A 23,422-nucleotide genomic window follows, 5' to 3' on the forward strand; every position below is an offset into this window, starting at 1 on the left:
AAACCAGCCTGACCCATACAAACAAAGGCACTGCAGCCCAACAGAAGATCCTAAAACTTTTTAAAAATTAGAAATCACAAGCAAGAAGAGGCAGAGTAGTATATTTACCCTTTTCGTGAAAAAAAGAAAAAGAAAAAAATCAAACCTGAGAATAAATCCACCTGTGAGTTCCTATCTCTGTTGAGGTCACCCAAAAGCCCTCCTCTTTATTTGCAAACAGTTCAGAAGCTACTGAAGGAAGTCAGCCAATAAATGTTTTTCAAACCAAGATTAATGGCTGATTTGTCATCTGGGAAGGGAAAGGTGAGCCTGCAGCCTCCGAGAGGAAGCCAACCGGAGGAGTGGGGGCAGCTGATTTATGGGGTTGTGAGGAGGCTAATTAGAGCCTCATGGTGGGAGATAAGAGGGACCAAAGGCATTTGGGAACAGCAAAGTGAAAGGTGAGGGCACAGCAGAGGACAGAGAGCAAACAATGAGCTGGAGAGGGGAGGGGACGGCAGAAATAAGCTCCAGCAGCAAAGCAGAGAGACTGTAGGCAGGAAGGGACCCAACGTCTGCCACCCTGAAGCTGCTGTGGGGGACACTGACTTTAAGCTGTTTATTAAGAAACAAAAGTCTCAGAAAGAACCTTTGACCCTCCCCCTTCTCCTGCTCAAGAAATTCAGACAGAGAAACCTGCTTCAGGAAAGAGATCTTAGGATGCTGCCTTAGCCTAACTTGAATTCGATATGGTAAAGTAGGGGGCTTCAGGCAGGTGCCTGTTAGCTAGATACACCCGTTTCACATTGTCCCTGAGTCACCTAGTAAGGATTTTCCTGCCTTGTGTGTTCCTCAACTACCTATAAATCACTTATGCTCTCTTCTGAAATCTAATGCCTCATTCCCCTTCTCTCCTTTGTCCAAATGTCTTATATACCCAATGTTGCCTCACTGTCTTTGGGATTGTCATGGATTTATCATTTCTATGCGAAATCCCCCTGATAATAGTAAATATTTTCTCCTGATAATCTGTCGGTGTTAATTTGGTTATTAGCCCAACCAGAAGAACTTAGAAGATGGGAGGAAAAGTATTAATATTTTTTTAGCCCCAAGAAAATTGCATGTCTAGAAACTGCCTAGAAGCCACAAAGAAAAGGCCCCTGTTCCTGAACCTCAGACAAGATCTGAAAACAAAGTCCTTGTGGCTGGATTTTGAGCAGCTCCCCAGCCCCCACGGTTGCCTACAAGTGGCCAGCATGCCCAGGGGTGTCCAGCAATGGAAGGAAAAGTATTAATATTTTTTTAGCCCCAAGAAAATTGCATGTCTAGAAACTGCCTAGAAGCCACAAAGAAAAGGCCCCTGTTCCTGAACCTCAGACAAGATCTGAAAACAAAGTCCTTGTGGCTGGATTTTGAGCAGCTCCCCAGCCCCCACGGTTGCCTACAAGTGGCCAGCATGCCCAGGGGTGTCCAGCACACCCTCCCTTTCCTTCCTATCTCAGTGAGCCTGTGAAACAGCTTGCTCAGTGGTCCAATAGGTTAGTTTGTGATCACCCAAGATGTGCCATCACTTGGGAGGTCTGCCCTCACACCAGCCATGTTTGTGTCAGAGACTCAATGGGGCTGAATCCAGGCCCGAGAAGAACCACAACAAGGAGGGGAGACTCTCCAGGCATCACGTTCTTGAGAGGAGCCCAGGCCGGAATGGGGCCTCTGCAGAAGACAGGCACTGCATCAGGGCAGGTCTCAGGAGGTCGGGGCCACTGGAGCGAGTCTGGAAGGGAGGGGTGGTGATGAGGAGAGGACAACGGACAACCTGCCCTACTTTCCCCACAGGGTTTCCTCTTTTCAGGACAGCTGAGCACCGTGTGTGTGTGTGTGTGTGTGTGTGTGTGTGTGTGTGTGTCTGCCTGCAAGTGTTCAATCTCCTCTCATAGCCTTCAAATGATAAACCTAGGGACCCTCTCCCTTTATTAGGGTGTTGCATTTAGGTGTAAAGTGTCGCCTAAAACACGGCCTTCTTTTTTCCTCTCTCATTTTAAAAATAAGAACAAAGAGAAGGCAGAGAAAGAGAGAGGGAAAGGCAAGGAGGAAGGAGGGAGGGATAGACAGAGAGGAAGAGAGAGAAAGAAGAAAGAGAGGAAGGAAGAAAAGGGGAGGCAGGAAGCAGAGAGAGAGAGAGAGAGGGATAGACAGAGAATGAAAGAAAGCGAGCAGGCAGCTGGTGCGAGAAATAAGTAAGGGCCTTTTCTCCCACTTCCCTGTCTTTTAATAAATCACTGTAGCGGCCTGTGACAGCTCTCTGTTATCCCTAAATGCTCAAGCAAACAGCTTTTCTTTGAGACTATTCAAGTGGCTGCCAGGGCGGCTGGAGCTGGGCAAGTCGTGCGGGCCTCAGACTGCCTGCCTGTAATTCAGTTAGAAAAGCAAGCACGAAGTCAATATTCATTGCGCAGGGTAAGAATTACCACACCACAATGAAATGGTAATGAGCCGGCTCACAAAGCAGACAAGCCGGATAATCAGTTTTTAAGGAGGTGCTGGGCACACCAGGCTGCCAGGGACTGAGCGGACATCCCAGGCATATGGGCCCCTACCGGAGCGGCCTGCCCTCAGCCCCCACCATCTGGGGGCATTGGCAAGAGGCCGGCTGGAAACCAAGGGAATCTCCCCAGACCCCCTTTCTCCAGCCACCGCTCTCCATTTTGCCATTTTAGGACCCAAAGTACCTAACATGTGATGAGGACAAAAAGCCATTTCACAGCCACAGCCCCTGTGCCTGCTTTCAGATCCTGGGGATGAAGGCCGGCAAATGGGAAAACTGAAGATCCTGCAGCTGTAACAGACATATGTGCTCAATGCACTCAGGGGTCATTACCCGACTAGATCAGGACACCTGAGCAGGAAGTCACCAAAATAACAAGAATTGAGGGGTAGACTTAGACACTGGGCATTTAAATATGTCAATAGCTCCGAATGTATAAGGAATTTATTTGTTTTAGAAGATTTTATTAAATACACCTTTGTTAGTAGTCAGACTTTTTAAATCTCCTCAATAAAGCTAGAATCCAAGAAGGGTCCAATACGATGAAGCCATCAGATGTATGGCCATGTGTGAGCTGCATTTAGATGCCCATGGCTATGGAATTGTTCTAAGCGATTGGAGTCCCTGAATTAGAAGAGAAAGTTGTCTTCAGGGCTTCCAATTGATTTCACCTTTTGTTTTCTACCCATGCCTGTTTTGAGATTATTGCAAAATTATTTTAGGTGACCTACAAAAATGCATGCCAAAATGGGGGTGATGTACAATGTAAAATAAGAAATGAAGGGAAAATAAGAGTAAGAGACAAAATAAAGCCCAAGGCCCCAACTCCTTGCAGAGCTGAGCTAGGACTTGGTTCTTGGCTTTCTAGTAACTAGCTCAAAGAGAGAAACATAATATTTTCAATCAGCAAATCTCAACCCAACCCCAAACATTCTGATGAATGTGGCCTAGGGGTGAGGGCTCAGGCAGCTGTATATTTAAGGCTCCCCTGTGAGATAAAAACAGAGCAGTTGCTCAGGAGATAATCATTCATGAGGCTCAGAGGAAGGACATTGTGCTGTATGGGGGGGAAGTCACGCTCAGCAACCCCTTTAGAGTAAAAGCAGTGAGAGTGATATATGAAAACATGAATGAAGCCCAAGGAACACACAGGAGACTGAGGAGGAAGGGAGAGAGCTCCAGGGAAAAGAAACAGTATGAGGAGAGAAAAAGAAACACAGCAAGTCATGAAATGTTTAGAGGTTGGCAAGAACATAGACACATGTGGAGGGAAGTCAGCATGTGGAGGGAATCCTGAAAGCCCTGCTCAAGACATGAGGTTAAGAGCCTAGGTTTGAATCCCAGCTTCACTATTTATAACATGTGAGAACTCAGGCAGGTTGCCTACCTTCTTTGGGCCTCAACTTCCCCACTTGTAAATGGGAGCAAGAAGAGTACCTACCTTATAGGAATAAATGAGACATTCTATGTAAAGTGTTGAACATAGCATCGGATATAGTAGCTATTATTATAATTGTCATTATTATTGCTAACAATACTCTCTACATAATGAGAACAAGGGAATAAATTTTTCAAGAAATACCCTCTAAATCAGTGGTTCTCAACCTTGGCTGCACATTAGAATCACCTGGGAATCTTTTTAAAATCCTGATTTCTGGGCCTCATCCTCCGGGAATTCTGTTTCTTTGTTATGGGGTGGGGCCACAACATTAGTAACAAAGAAACAGAATTTCCGGAGGATGAGGCCCAGAAATCAGGATTTTAAAAAGATTCCCAGGTGATTCTAATGTGCAGCCAAGGTTGAGAACCACTGCTCTAGATGTACTGAGCTTTTCATATAGTATTATCTTTTTTTTTAAGTATAGTTGGCATACAATCTTATATTGGTTATATTAGTTTTATGTGTACAATATAGTGATTTGACATTTGTATACCTTACAATGTGATCACCCCACTAATTCTATAGCATCTGCCACTGTGCAAACTTATCACAATATTATTGACTATATTCCCCCTTCCCCTCACCCCCTCCCTTCTGGTAAACATACTTTTCATCTCTGTTCCTATGAGTCTGTTTCTGTCTGATTTTTTGTTTGTTTTGTTTTTCGATTTCACATATAAGTGAAACCATATAGTATTTGTCTTTCTCTGCCTGACTTATTTCATTTAGTATAATACCATCTAGATCCATCCATATTGTCAAAAATGGCAGGATTTCATTCTTTTTACTGCTGCATAATATTCCATTTTATACATATCATAACTTTTTTATCCGTTCATCTATCAATGGACACATTTAATTTTGTAGCAACTCAGTTTAATAGACATTATTTTCTTTATTTTTAATAACCATTGACTCTCAGCATGTTTGTACAGCAAAAAAAGTGACCAAACTGAAATTCCAACCCTGAAACTGGAAGACATTCTAAAATAAACTGAGGCCAATTTACACTAAAGGGAATAAAGCTTAACCTTCAGACACTCCCTCCCTCGTTTATTCAGGCCCGTCCAAAGCTCCAAATGTAATTTTGCATTTACACTTTATTATTTTTTTTATTAAGGAGAAAAAAAATCTGTGTAAATTTAGGATCCACCTCAATGGTAATGTATGCATGGCATGGTATGATCAGAACTGTGTTCTAAAACATGATCAAGGGTGACCAAGGATAAAGTGATAGGAGGAAGGCCAGGAGAAAATGTGTTTTGTGGGTAAAGATAAAGAGTTAAACATTAACCGCATTGATCTGAGGGGACCACAGACCAGCCAGGTGGATGTGTCGTAGATATTTATAAATGTGGGTCAGGAGAGCAGGCAGGGCAAGATGCAGACCAGGAGCAATGAGGTAGATGGTGACACTAAGGAAGAAACTCTGACCAAAGAGGAACTATGCTCTAGAACTATGCTATCTGTCCTCTAGGGCAGCCTCCAGCCACATGTGGCTATTTACATTTAATTAAATGTAAAATTCAGTTCCTTGGGCAAGTGTGTGCAGTATTGGGCAGCTCAGACATAGAACATTTCCACCATTGCAGAAAGTTCCATTGGACGGTGCTGGTCCAGACAGGCAGGAGGTGGTGAAGGACAGACCCCCCAGGGAAACATCAGAGCAGGGGTCCTCAAACTACGGCCCAGGGGCCACATGAAAATACAAATATTGTATTTGTTCCCGTTTTGTTTTTTTTACTTCAAAATAAGATATGTGCAGTGTGCATAGGAAATTGTTCATAGTTTTTTTTTTAAACTATAGTCCGGCCCTCCTACGGTCTGAGGGACAGTGAACTGGCCCCCTGTTTAAAAAGTTTGAGGACCCCTGCATCAGAGGGACAAATGGAGGAAGAGGACAGTGAATAAGATGGGGAAAGTGCCTGTAGAACCAGGAGGAGGACCAGGAGACAGAGGTCCCAGCAAAGGGGATTTCAAAGGAAGAGTTTATTCACCAGATCAGCAGTTCGCAAAAGTAACAACAACAAATTCCCAGCACAGAACTAACACATGTCCAACTAAACCAACTGCCTCTAAACCCTCTGGCGTGGTCAGGTGAGGGCCCTCTTAGGGGTCACAGACTTCTTGTGTCCTCATATGGTAGAAGGGGCTAGAGACCTCTCTGGGGCCTCTTCTATAAGAGCACTGATCCCATTCATGAGGGCTTTACTATCATGACTGACCTAAGCACCTCCCAAAAGTCCCACCTCCTAACACCATCACATTGGGCCTTAGGAACCCAACTTGTGAATTTCGGGGGACACAAACTTTCAGAGAAGAGCCCCCTGCATCAGTGCTTCCACAAAGACCTTGAAAAGGCATTTTCTTACAGCCACAAACAGCACACTCTGAACTTGGCCCTGCCCAGAAAGGAAACCTTGAGAAGGACAAACGACAGCTGCAGTTAGAGAAGCAGATGCCCAGAGGCCTGCTTCCCCTCCCTGCCCTCCGCAGAAACCTTTAAAATTGCACTCAAAGGGCAAGGCACACGCCTCTCCAACAGGTGGCTGCCTGCATACCTACGCAACTTCCTGCTTGCTTGTGCAATTACCTACAGTTCACATAAGAATGCATGTTCTGAGCACAGCCTTTTCTGGCCCACACATGTATGTGCATATTTTGAAGGTGCAAATGAGACACCGAGCAGTGTTTTTTAATGTAGCCCTAAGGGGTACATTTTTCTGATCAGCACTAACATAGGCCTCCTACATTAAGGCGTCAACTTTAGGCCCCACTAGAGACAACAATGTTAAACAAGCAAACAAATCCAGTTTCCCCTGCGGCTCAAAGCTTTCCCTTTGCCCTTCACTCCCCTCTCCTCCGATTAAAGTTCCACTGCCTCCAAAGCAGCCACTGCATCCAAAAACTTCTCCAAACCCTCCCCAGGCTCCACTTTCATACCAGATACCAGGTATTTACTTAGGTATCTGGCTCTGTCTTGCCTTCCTAATTATGATCTTGTGTTTCAAAATTTTGTCTACCCCACAGTTTCATGCAACATTTTTTCACGTTCAATGACCTCTGAACTTTTTATTGGCCACTTTCCCAGCCAGGGGCGCCCCACTACTGCTGCCTTAATGCCTCAGAACTTTAATGTCATTGACCTCAGACACCACTTTGCTGCAGGTGGTGGTCTTTTGGATGAATTGCATGGAGTTGCTGTTGTTCAGGGCATCGCCAAGATCCAAATTCTCCCCTTCTTCCAGCAGGTGGCGGTAGGTGGTGATCTCAATCTCCAGCTTGACCTTGATGTTCACCAGGGCATCTTACTCCTGGGCCTGGTGCTGTCCCTCTCTCTGGGTCTGGCTAGCTCTGACACCAGGTGCAGCGGGATCCCATTGAGCTGTTCCATCTGCATGGCTTAGCGCATCTACACCTCTCTCAGGATGTTCCCCAGAATGGCCTTCAAATTTCTCATGGAATCCAGGTCAATTTCCAAGGACTGGATTGTACATCTCAGCTCCAAGAGTGCCATCTCAACTGCTCCTATCTCAGAGGTCTGCAAGGTGACCACTGGGTGCTCTTCTGGGACCAGTACTTATCTAGCTCCTCTCAGTTCTTCTGAGCCAGCTCACCATACTGGGCCTGGATGTCCGCCACCATCTTGCTAAAGTCCTGAGATTTGGAGGCATCCAACTCCACAGTCAACCCAGAGTTGGCAATCTGGTTTTGTCGACCATGTACTTCCTCCTCATGGTTCTTCTTAATGGAGAGCAGCTCCTCCTTGAGAACCTTGATCTCTGTCTCCAGCTGCAACTGAGTAATATTAGTGTCATCAGTGACCTTTCAGAGCCCATTGATGTCACCCTCCACAGACCAGTGCATGGCCAACTCCATCTCATACTTGACTCTGAAGTCATCAGAAGCAAGACCGGCATTGTCAATCTGCAGAACCATGTGGGCATTGTCCACAAAACTTACAAAGATCTGAGTCCTCAGGTCCTCGATGGTCTTGAGATAATGCCCCCAATCTCTTACCTGGGGTCCCTTCTTCTCGAGGTGTTCACAGATTTTGTTGTCCAGTCTCTAATTATCAGCCTCCAGGCTTCTCACCCTCTCTAGGTAGGAGGCCAGGTGGTCATTCAGGCATTGCATAGTCTCCTTCTCACTTTGGATGCCCCCCAGGCCCTTCAGAGCCCCAGCCATCACTGCAGCCAGGCCCCCAGACACCCAGACACCCTGCATGCTGGTGGAGTGGGACATGGAGATCTGGGAGCTAGAGCTCCTGCCACTTGCACAGACACTTGCCATGCTGCTGACTTGCAGGGCCAGTGGCTGAGCGACTTCACAGAGACTGGGATCTGGTAGTTTATGGACAAATGAGTGGTGCTAAAGCTCAGGTTGATTAAGGAGGAAGGTGAGGTCAAGATTCAGGTCATTAACATTTTAAAATACCTCGGGTGCACCTTCTTCTGGAATAACTATAACTAAAGCCCAGGTAGGTATTCAGCACACCATTTTCCCTCTGTGCTCCTAACACAGCTAGACCAGGTTTTCCAACTTCCCTTGTTGTTCAACTGGGCCACGTCCCATGTTCTTGCCATCAGAAAGAAGGCAGAGCAATAAGTACAATGCCTCCAGTTGGGGACGATTAGGAATAGATGCTCCTGCTACATATTGCTCTTTCCTTATCTACTGGCTGGAAACAGAGGACACGATAGAAGACTTCATGGCCTTGGAGGTCACAGTAACTAGAAGGAAGGAGCCTAGCATTCCTGAATGACTGTGTGCAGCAGAACCCCTCCCCACTCCCCTGACCACCCTTATTGGACTGTAATAAAGTCAAGAAATAAAATATTATTGTGTTAAAATCCTGAGACACAGGGTTTGTTTTACTATAGCAATCAGCCTACTCTGATGTGGTAAATGGATTACAACATTTCTCCCAATTATTTCCCTCCCCTGCAATGTGATTTAGTAGATTTTCCCATTAAATGTTGTAGTCTACTTTCATCCCTTGAATCCAGGATTGGCCATGGGACTTTCCTTGGCAAATGAAACATAGCAGAAGTGCCATTTCCAAGCCTAGCTCTCAAGAAGCATTGCATGCATTGTATGGATATTAAAAAATAGCTCGTAATTATTCTGTTGAACTTTGCCAGTGAAAAGATGTTTCTCAAACCTTTAGTTCTCTTTAAAAATTTAAACGCTTCTCCCAACAAAATGTATTTAGTCAAGATGTGTCTTGTAAATGATCCTTTCAATGGTCTTTGAAAAAGAAAAAGCCAACTTTAACTCCCATACTTTTCAAATATCTTATATCCTTTGGAATAAATGCTGATGATCTTATAGAACTAAGACTGAGAATTATCTCTGTGGATTCGAAGACAAGGAAGGAATGGGAAGGTTTTGAGATCTAGTTCATGTACAGTCTGAAGACACTGAGTGGAAATTACAACAGCCCTTGAACAGTGTCTGGTGGTTTTCTGTGCAACCATAGCTGTTGTGCCTAATAGCCACATATCTCTATCCTTTGTGGAAAGAACTAAGGTATAACTATAAATAACATCTTCCCATATGTTCACACCTGAAAAAAAGTGGAGCAGGTTTTTCTTAAAAGTTATGTGTTTGATTTAACAGTGTTTCAATATTAGCTCACAACAGCACTAAGCATGACATCATTGTATTAATTATTTGCATTACATTCAGTTTTTCCATTTGTTTGCAAGGTCTCCTTGAGCAGTCTATTTTTGGCTGAAAGTTTTTTCAGTGATTCCACTCAAGGAAGTACCCACTTGTTTTGAGTAGCACTTGCCAGCAACAGTGCTTCTTAAACTTTAACATGCATACATATCCCTAGGCGATCTTGTTTAAGCACAGATTCTAATGCAGTAGGTCTGGGGTCAGGATTGATATTCTGCATTTCTAACAAGCTGCCAAGTGACATTGATGGTGCTGGTCCATGGACCACACAAGAGTCTATAGCGGACTTTTACTTAGCAGGATTTCCAAACACTTAAAATTTTACTCAGATGGAACATGATACAGCACATGAAGATCAGGGCCAGATAATAGGCAGTGGTTTGCATAATACCTATAATTCACCCTGTGATCACCTGCCTGAACTCAGTCCTGTGTAAGGCCAAACATATCATCACCTAGCTGGTCGTTTACTTAATGAAATCAACATACTTATTTGTGTTGACACAGGAAGAGCAGTTCTGGGACATCTTCACATTCTAAATTCACATCTAAATTACTTTCACATTCTAAAGAGGCTGGGCTCCCCTACTTTTTTCTGAAATTCTCTTTCCTTTTTTTGCCTCTCCTGTCACCAACCTGCCATCTTGAATCTATTTCAACCAAGGCTAAATAACACAGGTGGTAACTACTGACGCAAGCACTCATGGTAAGGTATAAAAAGAAATTGGATGTTTTGTATTCAGTTGTTTGGTTCACCTTTTCCACTTGAATCCAATCCCTATGTATGGACTGGGGATTCTATTGGGAAATACATAAAACCAATTCAGCAGGAGAACATTTTTAATGAACTATATAGCCTCTGAGATTTGGTTTAAGCCCTTAAATGTGAATGCCTTTGAATTTCATGATTACTCTGGATCAAGTGGGTCCTTCAGCCGTTAGTCTACCATCTCAAAAGCCATATTTCTTATAGCTTGCTACAAAAAGTGTGATTCATGGATTAATAGAAAGATCCATCAATTGAGCAATAGAAACCTAGGTTCTGCCTCCAATTCTGCCCCCTAATTATCTGGGTGAGCTTGCATAAGACATGTTGCTTCCCTAAGCCTCGTAGCTTTTAATCATAAAAATCCGTTTTCAGTTCTAACTTCTCCCAGCTCAGACATCACTTGACCTGAAATGCCTCCAGACCAGAGGCTGCCCACAGCAAGTGACCCACACAGCACAAACAGCCCTGCCCCACGCCCACTTCAGCACAAGGATCCTTGGCCACCGCGTTTCAGGCAGGAAGGCCCCCAGAGTATCTTATGCCAGCTCCTTCAATTAGCACGAGAGGAAATCAAGGTCCTGGAAGGCAAGATAACATGGTCACATGGCTAGTGAAGGGCAGAGCCAAAACTAGAACACAAGTCTTCTAACTCTCAGTCCAATGGTCTGCATGAAACCATGAACTCCGAAAGCCAGACTCTGTGAGTCACATTAGGATTCACAGTTGTCTATACTGGCCACCATGGAGCTCTTACAGGAGGGAAGGCTCTGTGAGTCACATTAGGATTCACAGTTGTCTCTCTATACTGGCCACCATGGAGCTCTTACAGGAGGGAAGTGTCCACACGAAAGCAACACAAGCACAATCTTTCCCACCTTTGTCTGCAGCACTGGAACGTCAGCAGGGCTTTATAAACAGTTGTTGAATGAGAGAACTATTCCTTTGCATTTCCCATTTATTTCAGAGATATATTTGTAGGTTTTTAGTCTCAGCGTGTGTAGCAGGGGCTCTTTGGATGCCCTCCCAAATTTCCTCAGCACTTATCTCTGTCTCCAAAGGCTGCTCGCTGCAAACTGAGATGCTCCTCCAGAGGACTTCTTTTCTGGCCACACGGTCATGGTCAGCCTGAGCGCAGTCATCCTAGAAGTGCTGGGAAGTATCCCCACAGCCTCCCTCAGTCCATGCCAGATGTAGAATTGCTGGCTCAATACTCAGGCTGCCTCGCCCCTTGGGCAGGACATCTCTGAGGCCTGTTCCACAGTGTTCCAGATGCCTCCTCAGGACTGGGCTCCAGCTGCCCACAGTAGTAACAGGTTTGATAATACGCCCTTTATGTCTTCCAGCCCTTCCCTGTCTCTCTTCCCTACTCTAACAGCATTTTCTGGAATTACTTCCCAAATAAACAATTTGCAGTGAAATCCTTGTGTTAGGATTTGCTTCTGGGGAACCCAAACCAAGGCATGGGGGTGCCAACTTGTAGAAAATAGAGCTTTTGAGGGGGTCACTTGAATTCTTTTTGATAAGACAACTGCATTGTTGTCTGTCCCTTGTGGTAGTTTGGGTTTCTCCCAAAGCAGGTCCTGAGAAAAGAACTTGGGTGCCGGGCATTTATTTGAGAAATGTCCCAGGAAGTAAGAGGGAGAGACTGGAGCTGGGAGAAAGGAAGGGAAAGAAAGCCAATATAAAGTGTATCCATGAGTTAGTTGCTGTGGTAGACTGTGGGCCCAACCCCACTGGGACCACCCTGAGAGGCTGTATGGAACATATCTCAGAATTGTGCACTGAGGAGCAAGAAGGGGTATTCATTCACTAATACCTCTCTGGGGGCACTAGCTCCCGAGTTTCCCAGCATGCCCTGCAAGCAGACCAAGCACACCTTGGGGTCACAGAACACCCTCAGATAGTTATACTAGATGTTCTCAGTGTCTGGCAGAACTGCCTGCAAGGGACCTCCACGAAACTAACAGTGTCTGCCATGAACAGTCTGCAGGACATCGAAACGCTGCTCTGCTCAGCAGATGACCATCCTGCCATCCTCTAAGACTACATTGTGCCTCCCTAGCTCTGAGCGGACCTTGTTTTGGCTTCCTTGAAAGGCATCCCTGAACTCCATCAGTGCCCAGTGCAAAGCGTCTAGGTAAACTGCAACGCAGGTGGCATGGGAAATGGAACCAGTCGAAGAAAAAGGAGCCAGAAATCTGCCTCCCCGAGTCATGCAACAAGCCAAACTAAAATGCTGTGTCCACATCAGTTCCATGCCTGTCCTGTCTTCAACACCCTCTCCCGGGGGCTGGGCGGCTGTCAGGCTCACAGGACCGCACAGGCCTTTGCTTTGATGCCTCCCTGCTCAGTGTCACCCAGACAGCCTGATCAGGGGGCCCTGAGGTCAAGGCACTATCAGGAGTAAGGTTTCTTAAGTGCCATGTGTGAGACACCATCTGACACTGTTTATAGATCGATTTAGCCCCTTATTGACCATGGGACAGAAGTTAAAAGCATTGCTTTTGGAACTCAAATGTGTTAACTTCTGAAGTGATGTTTGAATTAAGGTTCAGAAGGGCCCAAAGTTTTGATCTGCTGATTGGAGAAGGAAAAAAAAAAGAAAGGAAATGGTCTAAGAAAGATTTCTTTCTTTTTTTTTTTCAGAAAAGAAATCAGATTATTTTGACTAAAATCAAGAGACAAGCTTGTAATGAATCTACCAACTTTGGGGCTGATATAAGCTGACTACAGAAGTGTCTGAATTCTGTTCTGCAGCTGCTAAATGTGGGTGATCTGTTGAAGTGCAACCACTGGTTCTTAAGGTTACTCACAGAAAGAAGTCACTCCCTCTTCAGTAGATTAAGGCCAAAAAGGGGAGCATCCACTGGATTCAGGCCCAAAGTAATCACATAAAAGTCAAATAAAACAGCATCCCATGCCTAAACTGTGCCATTCATGATGGAATAATTGCACAATAAAAAGACACAGGCACCCCACAACTCAAGCTGCTGGAATTCGGCAACTCATTCCCTGAAATGTCTTTGGATTCAAAACACAAAAGATCTAGTAAAGAAATCCCCCCTATAAGGGAGGCCAGGGGATTGTCAAGGGCGGGGGGAAAAAAGGAGAAACAAGTAATACTCTTTGTAATAATTTAAGCAATAAAAATATTAAAAAAAAAAAAAGAAATCCGTCCTACTTTAGCAAACCAGATTATAAAACACCTGTAATCTATGGGTTACGTAGTGAGGCTGACAATTTTTAATTGATGTATTTCTTATCTACTTATGTGGCATAATAGGAAGCAGTGGCAATTAAGATAATTAGATAGGAATAGGAAACGGTTCTTCTGATTAGAACTACAGCCTGGGCACGCTGGATATTCAACAAGAGGAAACTGACGTGTGTGGTGTGTAATGAGCTGGCAAAGCCATACTTCTGCAATGCAGTAATGGTTTTCACATTAATGATGATCAGGAGGCGCAACAAGGTGCTGGGGTCTCCTCTGCACCATTCAGAAAAGAGCAGATAATGTTCAATAGGGTTTGTAAATTCTAATAAACTCTATTGTGTCCTAATTTTTTTAAAAATTAACAAAGTGAATTAAATATGGCTTAACCCTCTATTAAGCTATACACTTTATGAAGAGTTTGCTGTGGAAATCATCAGCCCAATAATAAATAGACCAGAATCCTGATAAAATTAATGAAATTATATCTGTAGCTAAAATATCCAGAAGGTAATAATACTGTGTTGATATGAAGTGGGAGGTATTTATAGGCTACTCAAAGGACATTTCAAAACCATTTTGGACTCTATTCAGAATATTAAGAAGCAATAAAGATCTAAGTCTTTTAATAGCCTCTAAGTTAAATATAATGTGGGCACATACATTTCACAGGATCAAGATGTTTGCCAAAGATGGCTTTGTACAGTTTCTTGCGTCTCTTATAAATCACGTCATATAAAACTTTTAGTTCATGTTGAGCTCTGGAAATAAAAATTGAAACTTTCATCATTCACTTAAGTGTTCAATAAATACTTGTTGGCCATCAACACTGGTGTCCTACCAAGATACCCATCTGGAGAAGTCCAAATGGCTCTACTTTATCCAGCAAGCAGGGACCCTATCCAAATGATCAGATAAGGAACATGCCCAGATGGTCTAAACATGCCTAAGTGTGCACATAAGCCTGTGTGTGTGTGTGTGTGTGTGTGTGTGTGTAGGGTGAGGATAAGGTGGCATGTATACATATCATGATAGAGGGGTCTAGACCTCATCATCTTTAAGGCCCTAGAACAATATTTGTGTTTCAGTAAGATGAAAATTGACAATGTAGACTTTGATACAAAGGTCTACATTCTCTCACAGCCACCAAAAAAAAAAAAAAAAAAAACTTTCATGTTTTAATTGTTTAGTCAAGAATTATTTATTGAGCATTTATTAAGTGCCAGAAACTATGCTAAGTGCTAGGATTACATTAGGGAACAAAGATGAAGTTCCTGCCCTAACCAGTTTGGCTCAGTGGATAGAGCGTCAGCCTGCGGACTCAAGGGTTCCAGGTTCGATTCCAGTCAAGGACATGTGCCTTGGTTGCGGGCACATGCCCAGTGGGGAGTGTGCAGGAGGCAGCTGATTGATGTTTCTCTCTCATCGATGTTTCTAACTCTCTATACCTCTCCCTTCCTCTCTGTAAAAAAAATCAATAAAATATATATATTTTTTAAAAAGATAAAGTTCCTGCTACTTAGTGTTGCAATCAATGTAAGTCCAAAATTTTCTAGAAACAAGTAGATTTTCTGATCTCAGTAGATTTTTCTGGTCCATGTTTTTCCCTAGTAACTTAATGATATGCAAATACTTGGTATTGAATAAAATGCTTATCTGGCAATCCCTTTTAACTGAATTTAGGCTGAATTCTATGTCTCGGAAAATAGAAGAAAGTTAATTATCTCACATTTAGTGAGAAAAAGTGTCCACATGATAAAGTTTTGGTAACTTCTCTAGTACCTTCAGCCTTAAGACTGAATTAAAATAAACCAGCATGGAGAGAAGAAAAACTAGTTTGGACTGAGCTTCCACCTGCAAATTACTGCAATTCCGAAGGCTGCATAACTATTCTTCTGTCTTAAGTGCATGTAGAAAACCTGGAGAATATCAGCAATGACATCACAACCTGGGTGACAAGGGCATGGTTAGTTCCCAGCTCCAGTTCCTCCAATGACATCTGAAATGCTTGTGCTAACTCAAGCTTTTTAATCTGATCACCTAGCTCTGGGGTGTTTGGAAGAGCTGCAAAGAGAGGCAGAGACAGAGCAGAGTCCACCTCAATATTTAGTTGGTATGTCTCTAATCAAGCAACAGTGCCAAGTCGTATTTTTAAAACATATACAGGGATGTGCAAAAGTAGATGGATAGTTGTGAGTACACAAAGCACAGAGTTTATTCTTGTATTATTATTATTTATTAACTAGAGGCCTGGTGCATGACATTCGTGCACTAAGCTGACAGTCAGACATCCCTCTCACAGTCCAGGGCTCTTGCAGTCCGGGACCTCTTGTTCCTTACCGCCCACCTGCAACGGAGGCAGGAGAGGCTCCTGCCACCACCACTGTGCTCGTCAGTTGTGAGCCTGGCTTCTGGCTGAGCAGTGCTCCCCATGTAGAAGCGCACTGACCACCAGGAGGCAGCTCCTGGGTTGAGCATCTGCCCCCTGGTTGTCAGTGCACTTCATAGCAACTGGTTGTTCTGCCACTCGGTTGATTTGCATATTAGGGTTTTATTATATAGGATTATTGTATTTTCCATACAAACAACTATAAACCTACTTTTTCCAACCTCTGATGGTATTTTATGCCAAATTGCCTCTATGGAAGCCACCCTTGATTTAGACTCATGCAAGAAAGCTGGCATTTGCCAAATGAAAAAATGTCAGAAAAAATCCTGAATTATCATTTTGCTGGCATCAGATGATGTAACTACAGAATTTTTTCATCTTGACCTATTTTGGGGTTGGCTACTAATGGTATTAATTCACTTTTCATTTACTTACCTAATCAATTCTAAGGCAGCTGTTAGTAATCCTGATTACCTGCCTTCCCCAAAAGAGACCAAAGAAAGTAGCCAGAATGGGCATAAATTTGTAACCATGACCTGTAAAAAGAGGAGGAGAAGGAGAATGGAGAAAGACTAGACTATACTTCCTCTTTAAGGAAGAAGAAAGAATGTCCACAGAGTGACTGGATAGGTGATGAGTAAGGCATCAGTGGTGATAGCTGAAAAGTTTTTAAGGAAGGAAGGTATGCAAACTACCCATTCAGCCCAATCAGAGTAACTCAGTTGGTTGAGTATCGTCCCATGCACCGAAGGGTTGCTGGTTTCATTCCCACTCAGGACACATGCAGGTTTGATCCAAATTGGGGAGCATACAGAAGGCAACAGATCTCTCTCACTCATTCTCTATCTATCTATCTATCTCTCAGCATATCCTTGGGTAAGGATCTTTATTAAATACTAGAGGCAAAGTGCACAAATTCGTGCACCAGTGGGGTCCCTCAGTGGGATTAGGCTGAAACGGGCTCTCCAACATCCCCCAAGAGGTCCTGGATGCAAGAGGGTGCAGTCCAGGCTGAGCGACCCCACCGGTGCACAATTGGAGCCAGGGAGGAATGCAAGAGGTTGGCCAGCCGGGGAGGGACTGCAGGAGGGCTCCAGGGCATGTCCAGCCTGTCTCACTCAGTCACAATTGGCCGGACCCCAGCAGCAAGCTAACCTACCAGTCAGAGTGTCTGCCCCCTGGTGGTCAGTGCACATCATAGCGAGTGGTTGAGTGGTCTTAGCATATCATTAGCATATTATGCTTTGATTGGTTGAATGGCTGACCAGTCGACCAGACACTTAGCATATTAGGCTTTTATTATATAGGATGCATTTATACTGCACAGTTTGATATAAATAAAAAGCTACAAGCCCTTTTACTTAACAAGAAAAAAAAATAGAGGCCTCCAGAGTCCAGTTCTCCCATTCACACATCACTCTCCCATTTTTCTACAAATACAAACAGCTTCACAGTCAGGAAAGTGAGGCTTCCCAACTCATTGCTCATGCATGGTACCATACACCTGTCATTATTCAACTCTCAATTTACAAATAAGACACAGAGCAAGCTAACCCAGTCAGAGTGTCTGCCCCCTGGTGGTCAGTGCACATCATAGCGAGTGGTTGAGTGGTCTTAGCATATCATTAGCATATTATGCTTTGATTGGTTGAATGGCTGACCAGTCGACCAGACACTTAGCATATTAGGCTTTTATTATATAGGATGCATTTATACTGCACAGTTTGATATAAATAAAAAGCTACAAGCCCTTTTACTTAACAAGAAAAAAAAATAGAGGCCTCCAGAGTCCAGTTCTCCCATTCACACATCACTCTCCCATTTTTCTACAAATACAAACAGCTTCACAGTCAGGAAAGTGAGGCTTCCCAACTCATTGCTCATGCATGGTACCATACACCTGTCATTATTCAACTCTCAATTTACAAATAAGACACAGAACATTTTACAAGCACAGGGCAAGCCGTTTTATTGATCGGAATGTTGGATTACTTTCCTTTGTTTACTTCCAAGCATAGAATGACTCCATAAGCAAAACTGGCTGGGAACACATGCATATTTCCAATCAACACCTGCCTTTGAAAATTCACAGGGTCACTTGTCAACAGTCCAACTTGCAGAGTATCAGGTTTCCACTCACCTTTTTGAACATCTAGTAATTAACCAGAAAGACAATCCGTCAGGACTCTCACCCCTGTGTAGTAAAGGAAGCACCAAGTGCAGGTAGCTCTTAACCTTGCTCTTAAAGACCATTGAGAATACTCCTGTTACACCCTCCAAAACATCTCTGGGGTGATGATGGTTCTACTGTAAAACAAATAAAAAAAATTGTTTTTTTCTTGCCTCATTCTGCCTTTGAACTTTAATGGAAGATAGGTTTTCCTGGTGTCATGACTTTGCCAAAGAAAAATGATGGTTTTTATGTAATGTAATAACACCTTGTATCTATGTAACATCTCTGCCTTCCTAAAGCTCAAAGCAAGTTCATGAAGCACTAGTTCCATCTCTTTCATCCTCACTGAGGGAGATTGAGGCATATGTACAAGCCTCGTGTCCAGGCCAGGAAAACAAAGACACTCAGAGATTAAGCGGATCCTCTGAGGTTGCACAATCTGGTTAGTGATGAGACCGGAACTCTCTGCATTCATTTATCGAGCTGCTTTCTCTTCTATTAAGATTCCAAAACACATAAATAAATTAATCTGACATTTCTCTGAAATGAAGAAGAATAATGGTTACTTGAGACAGAAAAATATTTCACTCTCTTGCCATCTCATAACCATGCATAATGTGTAAAGGCCTTCAAAAACATGTCCATACCCCTCACTTACTATAATTGAGTAACAATTATAACTTGGAGACTGACCATCAGTAGATATGTAGAACGGAGAAGAGGCAGAGACATGAGTTTTAAGAATATTACCTCCAAAAAAAAAAAAGAATATTACCTCCAGCCTCACTGAAATAGGACACTAATGTATCTGATACCAGTTAGAAGTCAGGCACCACGCCAGACACTGTAGGCAGATTTCTCATTTAATCCTATATGAACCTATAAGGAGGTTGACACATCCCCATTCTACAGAGGAGGGAAATAAGACTTGGAGGTTAACTTATTTTTACAAAAACCCTAGCAAGTAAGTGCAAACTCTAAGTGGTCTCACAAGGGAGATGATCTGCTGTGCCTAGAAGTCCTTAAAAACAATCTGCCTTCAATTGTGAGGAAGGCAGAATGATGGATCCCAGTAAATGACCTGAGTGCATATGTTAAGTTGAATCATAAGACATTGCTGATATTCACCTGCTTTCCACCTACAAACATGGATATTTCATATGATTCAAACTATTACTCGGGAAGAGGCTGAGATGACTTGGGCGGGGGGGAAATCTCAAAAGTATTAATACTAAGGGTAAATAAAGTCAGACGCTGCCTTTGAAAGCATAACCCAAGGCTTTAGATAAAAGAGGCCGGCTGGATGGAGAATTCTAATTCAAAAAATGCACCAGTTCATAATAAGCTTAGTGAGAAGGGGTGTGTTCCCACCACTGGAGCAGAAATTTCCTTTCCCAAGCCCTTCTAGGATTTTGCCCTTCCCATTCATCCTTTCCGATCAAATTGATCCTTTAGGTAAACACAGGAGGGATTAGAGACCTTTAATTGGCTTTAAGGAAGAAATGGAAATCTGAGATGCCTGGGCAGGAACTATCTTGTGTCTTGTGGGAGAGAAGCAGGGAGAGAAAGAGGAAAGGAGATATCTGCAGCTTGACAAGTTGTTCCCAGCCAAAGAGGAGACTATTCGAGAACAGGCAAGATTGTTAAACCACTCACCCAAATTAGGCCATGAGCTATAAGCATGACCTCTTGGATTTTTTTCTTCACTCCAGCTCTTCCTGTGTGAAGTAGGAGACTTCAATGCATCCCAGAGTCTAGATCAGTGTTTTTCACATGTTAGCATGCATCCATATCACCTGGAGCCTTGCGGGGCAGGGAGGCAGCCGTACCCCAGAGATTTTGATTGATGAGTTCTGCAGCAAGAAGTTGCTAATGGTTCAAGGAGACACTTTAAAAACCACTAGCCTAATGTCCAGTTATGTACAACTGCATTGCATATTCCTGCCATCCAATGCTATTACCTGCACCGAGTCTGTATATATGGAAGCCACACATGATCCAAGGAGGATAAGCCAAAGCAATGATGCTCCCCAAGGGACTGTGACAATAAGGGATTGGCTTTGGTGCAAACCAAGTTGCAACACAGCTGACTCTGTAAGATTCATATTAATGAGAACAGCCGACAGTTATTGACTAGTTTGTATGTGCCAGGCAGTATGTTGTCTCTACCCACATTATCTTTGAGATAAGTGTACTGTTATTACCCCTGTTTTATAAATGTAGACTCTGAGCCTCCTTGGGCTAAGTCCATGGTCACTGGGAGAATGAGGGAGCTGGGTATAGAATCCATGACTCTGACTTAACTGCTGTGCACTGTACTTCCTGAACTCTAGAAACACTAACTCAGGAAAAGAGAGGTCCACTTTCTGTCTTGTTTGATAAAGGAATAAATATAGATAAATGGGAGGCCACAGCTCTTTCTTCATTCTATTTTCTTGTGTCTACTCTGGATAATGCAACCATTCCCCTCCAGCCTCATTTCCTCCTCGACCTTTCCCATGCTAACACACGAGGAAATGCTTCATGTGTTAAAGTACAGGAGATTAGAAAAGGGGTGCCAGCTACCAGAGGTGGTATCTTAGATTTATGGATCTTCCCTGTTGAAACAAACATCTTGTTCCTTCTGGGCACATCACCTGGTGTTTGAGAACTCTGCCCTGGAAATATTATGGTTTGAGGCTCCAACGGAAGTTGATTGCAAGGGGTGGGACACCTTCAACAGAAAAGCTTCTTAATTTTATGACGCCCAATTCTTGCGTTGTCCATCCCAACTCTTTGATGTCATGGGGCAGGAGGTGGGAGAATGGAGCTCCAGAGATACCAGGCTCTTATCTGAATGGAGAATTGTTTTCATTGTTACTGCTCTGGCTTTAATTTACTACTAGTCTCATAGATTACTCCTTCACCATCAAGTTTATAGCTTAATCCTGGCTTCCAGAGACTACTTGCCTTGGGACTACAAGCTTCTGGGGTAAGAGCTGATGAAGCCTCCCTTCTCAATGGGAAGATGCTGAGCTTTTCCCAGGAGCCTGGTATCTGTCATACAAAGCTCAGATACAACTTATGGACCATATCAGTGGCTAGAGACAGATCTTCAGAAACACTGACCACACACTCACCAATCACCTTGGAGTCACTAGCTCCAGAAGAGTGATGTTGTAATGTACTTCTGTCCTAACTCACCCCTGTGCTTTACTGAACTAAAGCACACAGATGTGTGGCCACATGTCTGCTTTTAGTGAAATATATCCTATTTTCCCAAGTGATGCATTTGGCCCAAACCAATTGCCCTTTATACTGATCATGTTCAAACCTATTTAAATATTTCCACATTCAAATTGCATATATCTTTTGACCTAGCAATAATGTTTTTAGGTATTTATTCTACAGATATACTTGCACATGTGCAGAATGAGGTATAGCAGAATTGCCTGTAATAGCAAAATATTGGAAACAATCTAATTCATCAGTAAGAAACCAACTAAATAATGTACAGGGAATCCCTACAATGGAATAACGTGCAATTGTTAAGAAGAATGAGGCGACAGAAGCTGGGACCAAGACAGCCACAGATGCCCCCACAAGTGATCAACAACTGAACTGTGCCTTGGACTTAATGAGGCAAATGGAGATAAACCTCCGCAGGCTGAATGACCTGGTCCCGGTCTATATGAAGATCTCCTGTCTTCTGTTGACCAGCCACTGAAAATTGCCAGAAACAAGGTGGTGGGAAAGGGCTAACTTTTGTGTGACACAACAGAGATGGGAACTCCTACAGGTCACCATGGAGTAACAGATAGGACCCTCCGTTGGAAAATGAGGCCATGCTTTCTGCTCGGCTGAGAAAGCTGGAGGTGGCAGCCAACAATGTCTTTGACCAGGATCGAGACCTGTATTTTCAAGATGGCATCTCATCTGCCTACCTCTGGGATCTGGATCATGGCTTTGCTGGCATGATCCTCATAAAGAGGGCTGGAGACGATCAGAGAATATCAAAGGCTGCTGGGATTCCACCCACGTGGCAGCAGTGCAGGAGAAATCCAGTGGTCCCATCGCCCATTGCAAGCTGGCCTTCACGGTGATGCTGTGGCTGCAAACCAGCAAATCCAGCTCTGGCACCATGAACCCTGGAGGCAGCTTGATCAGACAGACAGAGAAAGATGAAACTGCCAGCGACTGCTCCCACACATAGCCAATATTGGGAGCCTGGTAGAGGACATGGAAAACAAAATCAGAAGTGTGCTGAATGAGATCTACTTTGGAAAACAAGGACATTGTCAATGGTCTGAGGTCTGTGCCGACTCTTGTAGACAAATCAAAACAAGAAGCTCTTAAGAGTGACCAGAGGCTTTGAAGAGAAAGCAGCAATGTTTAACCCCTGCTTCACGCTAACAGGACATGCCTACACTCATTAGATTCCTTCCTTAGAAAGCTTGATTTCTTTTTTTTTAATATTTTATTGATTTATTTATTACTATTATTATTATTATTATTACTAGATGCCCGGTGCACCAATTAGTGTACGGGTGGAGTCCCTAGGCCTGGCCTGGGATCAGGGCCATCGGGGCCAGGCCAATCGCGGCCGGGCCTATTGGGGCCTGCTGGCCGAGGAGGAGGAATGGAGGGAGGGACCACAGGTGGTTGGCTTGCTGGCAGGGAGGGAAGGGGTGCCGGAGGTTGGCCACTGGCCCTGAGGAGGGAGCCAGCCCTCGGCCTCCCTGGGAAAGGGGCCATGTCTGCCGCCACCCACCTCCAGTTCCCCATTCCAGCCTGGGGCCCGAAGGCCCCAGGGGGGTCAGGAGAGGAGGCGACGGTCACCGGGCCGGGCGCTGAAGGAACAGACGCTGGATGCCGGCACCCCATCACCATGTGGTTCCCCACCTCCCCCCCCTCCTCCTTCCCTCACCACTGCATATGCCCCCTGGTGGTCAGTGCGTGTCATAGCGACTGGTCAACCGGTTGTTCCAGTCATTCAGTCATAACCGTCGCTTAGGCTTTTATATATATAGGGGTTTGTTTTTTTGTTTTTTTTTTTTAGAGATTGAGGAAGGGAGAAAGAGAAACATCAATGTGAGAGCAGAACATGGATCAGCTGTCTCCTGCATGCCCCCCCCCCACACTGAGAATTGAACCCACAACCCTAGGTGCACAGGACAATGCCCAACCAACTGAGCCACACGCTTGATTTCTTTTTTTTTAATATTTTATTGATTTATTTATTACTATTATT

The 23,422-nt window shown here is 44.0% G+C and overlaps 2 pseudogenes; one reads left to right on the forward strand and one right to left on the reverse strand.

Moving 5' to 3' along the window:
- Positions 1-7,081: 7,081 nt before the first annotated feature.
- On the reverse strand, positions 7,082-8,258 carry LOC102263839 (annotated as a pseudogene).
- A 12,450-nt stretch (positions 8,259-20,708) lies between these two features.
- Positions 20,709-22,584, forward strand: LOC102264153 (annotated as a pseudogene).
- The last annotated feature ends 838 nt before the right edge of the window (positions 22,585-23,422 follow it).

The sequence above is a fragment of the Myotis brandtii genome, unplaced genomic scaffold, assembly GCF_000412655.1.
Source record: "Myotis brandtii unplaced genomic scaffold, ASM41265v1 scaffold45, whole genome shotgun sequence".
In the NCBI taxonomy this organism is placed as follows: domain Eukaryota; kingdom Metazoa; phylum Chordata; class Mammalia; order Chiroptera; family Vespertilionidae; genus Myotis; species Myotis brandtii.